The sequence below is a fragment of the Pteronotus mesoamericanus genome, unplaced genomic scaffold (assembly GCF_021234165.1).
Source record: "Pteronotus mesoamericanus isolate MK-2021 breed Mesoamerican mustached bat unplaced genomic scaffold, CSHL_Meso_final contig_50, whole genome shotgun sequence".
Taxonomy (NCBI): Eukaryota; Metazoa; Chordata; class Mammalia; order Chiroptera; family Mormoopidae; genus Pteronotus; species Pteronotus mesoamericanus.
The window spans coordinates 34,819,784-34,827,865 of record NW_026555186.1 but is presented as its reverse complement, the minus strand read 5'-3'; positions in this window follow the sequence as shown (position 1 = coordinate 34,827,865).

The window sequence follows — 8,082 nt, the reverse complement described above, 5'->3', positions numbered from 1 at the left end:
ACAAAATTATCTGAAAAATAAACAGAATACTATCGGTAGAAAAAATATATCATATGACCTTTTGAGAAATAACATGGCATGACCAAGAATATGTATTACTTTAGCTACTTTGTGTTCATATAATATTGAAAATACTTTAAATTTTTTTAAATTAAAGGAAATAGAATAATTGAGATCCTGAAATATATACATGTAAATAAGCTTGGGAAACTCTATTAGGGAGAATCACACTCATGAAATTTTTATTTTTTAATACTCAATATTATTATAAAACCTATTTTTTCTAACCTGTATCTCCCTAGAAATCATCCATTCATTTTTTGAATGTATTAAACAGCAAGTAACTTTTTCATTTCTTTGATATATGATATTGTCTAGTGAGCTTGCCTGAGTGACTTTCAAAGATGAAGATTTTGGGGTCATACTCAATCATTTTATATTAGGGGTACTAATTTTCAAAAAGGAGGTGCAGATTAGGAAAGGATTGTGCAAGACATCAAATCAGGTTATAGCTATCCATGAAAAGACACAGAAATTGTGTTCTCATACATTGCTTTTAAAGATGCATGGAGAAATGGCATTGGAATATGTAATTAGAAAGAGAACAAATAATTATAATGGTGGAACAATGAATGACAATTTATAGATATGAATCTTAAAGTTCAATGTGATAATTAGTAAAAGGAAGTTGAAGCCATGTATTAAATTAGATGAAAATACGACTTTTTCACTTTTAGCTATGGCAAATTGCCTTAAAATAGACTAACCCTTCTGCCAAAAAGAACTAAAGAATTCATACAACATGTAAGAAACATATATTTGAAAATATTACAGAGATACTGGCAACCAAATTTGAGGAATCAAGATCCAAGAGTACAAAAATGACATAAAGCCAGTATTCCAGACAAGTGTCTCTCACTCCCCCATAGCCCCCTTAATACATTTGTCAGTTTGATACCTCTCTGGTAAAGAGGTTAAGGAGTTGAGCAGATTTTGAAAGTTGAATGGAGTCAGGAGAGAAAAAATAGAATGTAGAACCTGGCAAGGAAGGTTTTGGAAAATACCCCAGATTTTCAGATAGATACCCTGAAGGTCTGTATCCTAGAAGTAAGGAAATATAGAAATATATTGGTCCACACAAAAACTGAAACTTTTTAATAGGAACAGGAAAAACTAAATTATAGACCTGTCCTCCCAAAGATTTTAACCCTGCCTTACATGAGGTCAATCACTACTTGGATTAAGATGATCTTCCTTCAGTTAACTGCCTATAAGAAACAAAATAATTCCTCTGTGAATAAAGTAATCATCAACCGGAGCCTCAAATTATCTCTACAATTTTCAAACAGAATTTGCTGCATTTAAGCAAATCTACAAATGACACTGAATGACAAAACCAAGAGAACAAACCTGGATAATAGATATGAGCCCACTGAAGATATCAGATAGAAGTTTAAAATAACTGTGATTGATATATTTCAGATAATAGAGAACAGTAATTTCAGAATAAAACTGGAATATAGATTTCTGGTTTATATATTAGTTATCAAATGTTCCCAAATTTAGTGGCTTAAAAAATGACCTTTTATTACTTCTTCAAAGTCTATTGGGTCCATTAGGCAATTATTGTGACACAGGGCCAGGTCTGGCAGATCTGTAGGTGATCAGCTAGTTGCTTGGCAGGGGAATGGCTACCTAAGAATGGTCTCTGCTGACATGACGCAACTGTGTTCCATCAGGCTAACTAGCCCATGCTGGTTTCATGGCAGTGGCAGAGTTTGAAGAAAAAATTGGAGCCATTTTTGCAATCAATCTACCACAGTCTTTAGTCACCATTTATACCCTTGTTCTAGGTCACACGCATTAGGGGTGAGGGTCAGTCTGCTTCTAATTAGTGGAAAATCCTCTCAGAGTCTGCCAGTAAGTTGACTGCCAGCCCTGGCTTTTGCTTTTTCTACTAGGATTCCTGTGTTTTGTGTCTTTATCTCAGGCAACTAGTAAGAGTTTATTTAAACAGGTACCTTCATATATTTATTTACTATGAATATGTAAGATCAACAAAAAGAGAAGCAACTTATTTTACAATATGACAATAATTTTAAACACCTCTCCATTACTACAGTCATCCAGAGGTTGCTATTTTATACTTTAAACATATACTTAATTTAAGTCATGCATATATTTATCTTGGAATGTTTGCCATTCTCCCTGTGTTCTCAGCAAACACTGCTTTGATGTTGTGCTTTGAGCAATTTGTTTTTTGTCTTCATAATGTACATAACAGAATAAAGGTCAACACAGATGCTTTGCTGTATAAGGTGTAGCCCAAGGGATCAGAGAGATAATTGAGTCTAAGAGCACAAGTCATTGTCAAGGCAGAAATTATTCCCAAGTACAGGCTGTTGTTACAGAGACCCTACCATTTAATAATCCTTTATTTTCTAATGTCAATCAAGTCTGAAAGTAGATAAATAATTTATAAAGATGAAATACTGTGAGATGAATAAGGAAACAATTTAATCAACATTTCCCAAAACCTATGAAAAGAACTCTTTAAGAAGTTCTTCAAGTTAGTTTAAACACACCCACTTAAAAAAAAAATCCCTAGCTATTATTTGAAAGTATTTTATTTACAGCAAAGTTATCTGTAAGTTGTAAAAGGAGTTCTTAAATAATATAAATCATTACTTTTTTAAATAATATTTTGGTTAGATTATCAAATCTGAAGAGTAAATTATCCAAAGAATAGACTTTAGTTACAGGGTTTTTTCCATCATTTAGCCTAGTTGTATGGGATTGATTTTATTAATCCCTTTTTTTAAAAGATTTTATTTATTTATCTTTAGAGAGAGGGGAGGGGAAGGAAAGGAGAAAGAAAGGGAAAGAAATATTAATATGCAAGAGAAACATTGATTGGTTTCTCACATGCCCCCACTTGGGGACCTGGCTCACAACTCAGAAACGTGCCCTGACCCAGGAATCAAACTGGAAAACTTTTGGTTTCCAGGATGGCACCCAACCCACTGAGCTATACAAGTCAGGGCTTATTTATTTATCTTTTATCAAAATATTTCCAAGAAATATATTTTTACTAGAAGTTGTTTTGGTGTTCAAGCACAGTAAAAAGACCATTAGTATGTACTTCAGTTTTAAAATCCACACTAGATTTACTATCATTGGGAATTCATAAATCTAGACAATTTTAATTTTAAATCTGATATATTTTAATGTATAATGCTAATAAATTTTGCTATTGGTATTAACCTTCAGTATAGATTGGCTAATTATATTTCTTTAATTTCTTAGCTGTATTTCAAAAGGAAATATATTCAAATTTCTCTTTAGGTATTTTTATACTCTAAATAGAAAAGAAAACCTCAGGATTTCCAGAAATGTTTTGGTATCTAATACATTTTAACTGTATATAGTATCTTTTAACTTTCTTAAATGTTTCTCTGCTGTTAACAAAGATTTCTTTAATATTTCAAATAAAATAACAAATCTATATTAATTACTAAATTATATATTTTAAATTAGAATTAAAAGCTGTTAAAAATATGCCAACTTGTCTTGAGCATCAGAAAGGTACTCCAATTAGTTATTTCTGTGCTAAATTCTAAACTTTTTAAAATTAAAAGACTCACTAAAAAATAGTTAGACCATACCATGTAAACTGAATTCTCAGTCACAGGTTATACTGCAAGAAAGCTGCTTGTCAGGAAATTTGCATTCCTATTTATATTTACCACAGTTTGATTCCTATTTAGTTTTACTAAAACAAGAATTCTATATGATTCCAAAGGGTTGATCTCTCATTTTCCCTAAGCTTCATTTGAATCTTTAACCTCATTCCCAAATGATATAACTATAATTTTTTTTGCTAATTATTTAGTCTTCATTTTAGTTTAATTAGCTTTGAAAATATGTTTATACCTTCCTTCCATTTAAACATTCTTTTGCATCGTACAAGCTCATGCCATTGTTTTCAATTTTTTTTGAATTTTGATGCCTCATCTGGCTAACAAGAACTCTATCTTATTCTGCCTTCCTTATCCTTTTTTCTGTCTTGCAAGTCTACAACTTTTACACTTATGAAGATTACCTCCCATGGGATTTCATATATATCTTGTGATTTTTGACTCTGTAGTCAGATCTCAAATGTTATGTTAATAGCAGTAATAAATATGTAGTCAAGGTTGAGACTGACCCTTACTTAGTACTCAGAGCTTACTGTGTAAAAAGTACTCTAGGGAAAGTGTCCTGTGAGAGATTAAAGTTATTTTTATATTTTTTATATTTATAATTTTTTTCCTCCTTTCTAGTGAAAGAATTGCCAGAAAGATATCTTGGACTTATTAAAACTGGCATCCCTTCGAATGTTTGAGAAGAAAGAGATATAATTAAATTAGATATAAATTGAACACCTTTTAAGCTACTACATAAGGTAGAGGGTGAGGAGTGAAGAGGTGGAACAACCGAGGGAATAAATTCATGTTCTGGACTTCTTGTAGGGGATGTTTTTGGAACCAGTTCATGTCTTCATAGATGACTGCTTAAACTAAAAAAACCTCTGTATTGACAGCTACACCTTTGGTTGGGATGGAGGAGGTCATGCGACCCCTGGAAAGTCATAGCACCCTGTTCAAGGGCCTATGTAATCACGTTGCACCAAAAGCTCAACAACAACATATTTTGGCATCAAAACAATATCAGAAGTGATTGATCAGACTCCAAGGCTTTCTGTCTTTGTCTGTATATGTTTAAATGCCTACTTTTGAATTGTGTAAGTGACTAGGATACTGGGACAATTCATGGATTGTAAAGAAACAGTTGGTGGGTTCTTAAGTGATGAATTAGAAAAACAAAAGGAAGACCGTGCTCTCTGCCCCAAATTTAACAACCAATTAACAGACGTTAGACTTTAATCTAAGAAACTGTTGTGTCATAAATAACTATATCTTATTGTTTGAGATGTCAGCTTAAAAAATGGCCAAACTTGCAGAGCATTATTATAAGAATTTATTTGAGCCAAACTGACAGTGCATGCTGAAGAGCAAGATCTCAAGCGCTCTGAAGAATAAGAGTTTTGCAGCTTTTTTATACATTTGAAATTAAAGAGACGATATAAGGAAGAGTACATGAAGGCAGTGAAAAACTAGACAGGGATTGTACAGAAACAATGCACAGGGCTTGCTTAAAGCAAAGAGAAGGCCTGGAGTGTAACTACCCACCCCGACCCCCAACCTGCCTATTTAGGAATTTGTAATCAGATCACCCTGTAAGGTTACTTTCCCTGGAACCCCCTTTTTTATCCACAGAGATGACATAGATGTTGAGAATAAAGCTTTCAAAATTTTGTGATGTGGGTAATGTATCACAGAAGAAAGGAAACGATAAATAATAGAATGACTTCTCTCAGCCAGATTTCAATGACTAAGCTTGACCCTCCACAGGGAGAAGAAATGGGGCAGAAAGTAAAGAAACTGTTTTCAGAAGGGACATTTTGAAGTTTTAACACAAGCGGTGCTAATTTAGAGTCCCTGTGTTGACATACAATCCATAGTTAGAAAGTGTCCCCTCTCCCCCGTACTGTATTTTTCTTTCTTTTTTTATTTTCTGTGCATTAAAATATTTGACATCTTAACATTTCTGCTAGGTAGAGACTGTGCCTCCTGGGGCTAACTGATCCTTAGAGATAGCAAAGGGCCCAGCTGGGAGCATTCCTGTGATGTGCAAACTAACGGATCCTGAGCCATACCTCCTCTGCCTGACCTGCTCACCCCTGGAAGCCTTAATCATCCTGGATTAGATACCAGACTACTAAAGGTCATCTGTAGCCTTAACCTGCTGGAGTTACTCAAATGTGCCAATTCTAAACCATTTACCCTGTCTTGACTGGGTTTTTCTGTAGAAACCCCAATAAAGGCCTTGGCCTAATCATGGTCTTTGCTCCTGCTCCTTCTGCCTTCTGGCCTATGCTGGTACCTTGCCTTACAGTCCAGAAAGGCATGTGTGGAATTCCTTCTCTGGGACCTGCAAGAATAAACATTTTCCTCACAAGCGTTGTTCTTGTTTCCTCCTGTGGCTGCACCAACTTCAGCGTATCACATCCAACATGTACATTTCTAAAACAACCACACTCTCTGCCCTAGGTGCCTGCGCAGCTTTGGCAGCACAGCAGTCAGCATACCTGCCATGAGAAGCGAAGTATTGTCACTGGAAGAATAGCAGTGACCAACACCAGTCACTGGCATGCTCTGCAGAGCGATTCTGCAAAGGACAGCAGAACCAGAGCAAACTTCTTTCTGATTTTCCTCAGACACATTCTAGAGACTCCGCAAAACAACTAGGAAAGATTTTTGAAGTAGACATTGATTTCCTCAAATTATGCAGAAAACAAGCCAGCAATATTTGGGAATTTAGATTAGGGTGACCTGCTTGGACCTATGTAGGCTGAGAAGGAATAAGGATGTTCTGATTTCAAATGAGTTGCTGAATATGTATGTGCAGTTCAAGGTGTACTTGGTTCCTGTGCTTTTCAAGGGTGAATAAATGTTTTGTTTTGCTTTGTATTTTTAAATATAATTATTAAAAATTGATTTAAGGGAGGTCATGAGTATGAACAGATTGCTATCTGTTCTCAGTGTCACAAACTCTATAGCCAAGTATTCCCAAAAGTGTTCAATAATTGTTTATTATTAAACTGAAGTGAAGTAAATAGGAAAATATACAACACCATAAAGAAAGTGCCTATGGATTAACTAAGGAAATTTAGCAAAGTTTTCCAAAAACAAAAATTGTGGAGAAAGGAAAGAGTTTTCTTTCTTGTTTTCCTAGGAAGAGACTATAAATATATAGCCCTAATTATATTAAAGCGCTATTGGTTCATGACGTATGAGTAAGGTAATACTAGGTAATCTTTATTGACTATATGGTAAACATTAGATTAGGTCATTTAAATTTATCCTCTCATTTAATCCTCTCCACAATCTTTTTTTTTTTTTTAGAGTGAAAAAAAAAATTTATGTTTAGAATTAACCAACCAGGCTCAGTGTAGAAGATCCCAATTTTGTAGGCAACATCCACAGCATCATAGTTGAGAGCCAGTTGAATGCATGCTTTCTCTCCATCAGGTCCAATCAGGCTGTTCACCTTGGTCATGTGAATGTCATAGAGCTTCTTCAAAAGTTGTTTGTTCTGGCGCATGTTGGCCTTGACATTTATAATAAGCACCAGTGTATGGTTGTCTTCTCCCTTCTTCACAGTAGTCAGAGGGGACTTGATGGCAGTGCTCAAGTCTGTTTCTCCGGGGGACTCTATTCTGAGTGCATTTGGGATGCCTTTGGAGCTGCAGTATCTTGGGCCATCAGAAAGCGGGTGACATGTGGATCTCCTTTTATTTTATTTTATTTTTGTGGCTGTGTATGCCTCTCAGCACTTTTTCCTTTGCCTTCAAAGCTTTGCTTTGGTTTCAGCTGTCGGAGGAGCAGGGGCTTCTTTGCTTTCAGCACCATCTTCGTAAAAAGTCTCCCAACCAACTTAAGTGTGACTATTTCTATATTCTTTTTTGATTTTACAAAGTAAAATATTGAAAATAGAGTGATTTTAGAATTTTAATGAGGGACTATGAATACCTGTGAAGCCTCTAAGATTTTACCCTGCATGCAAGCTAATAAGTCAGCTTGCCTCAGCTTTACAGCTGCTGGAAGACACAAGACTCTTGTGTCAGAGACAAAGGACTCTATTATTTATTGTACATTAAGCAGCATGAGTTTCATGTTTGTGACAGTCTCTTTGCCCTCAAGTTCTATATGAGCAAAACAGAGGTATTCAGGAGGGTGATGTGCACATAATAAGTGTGCATTACTACTGAAGAAACACTAACCTAAAGAACCTGATGTTTTATAATGGACAATAAGATAACTGACCTGGCCTTTGAGCCAGACAGAGCTTTTCTTTTTATTTTACTGACTTTCTTTTTCTTTATTTTATTTTATTCTTCCCTCAAGGGAGATACTCTATATTCCATAACTGTTTATGATATAATCATCATAGAAAGATGTTCTGGAATATAAAAAGACA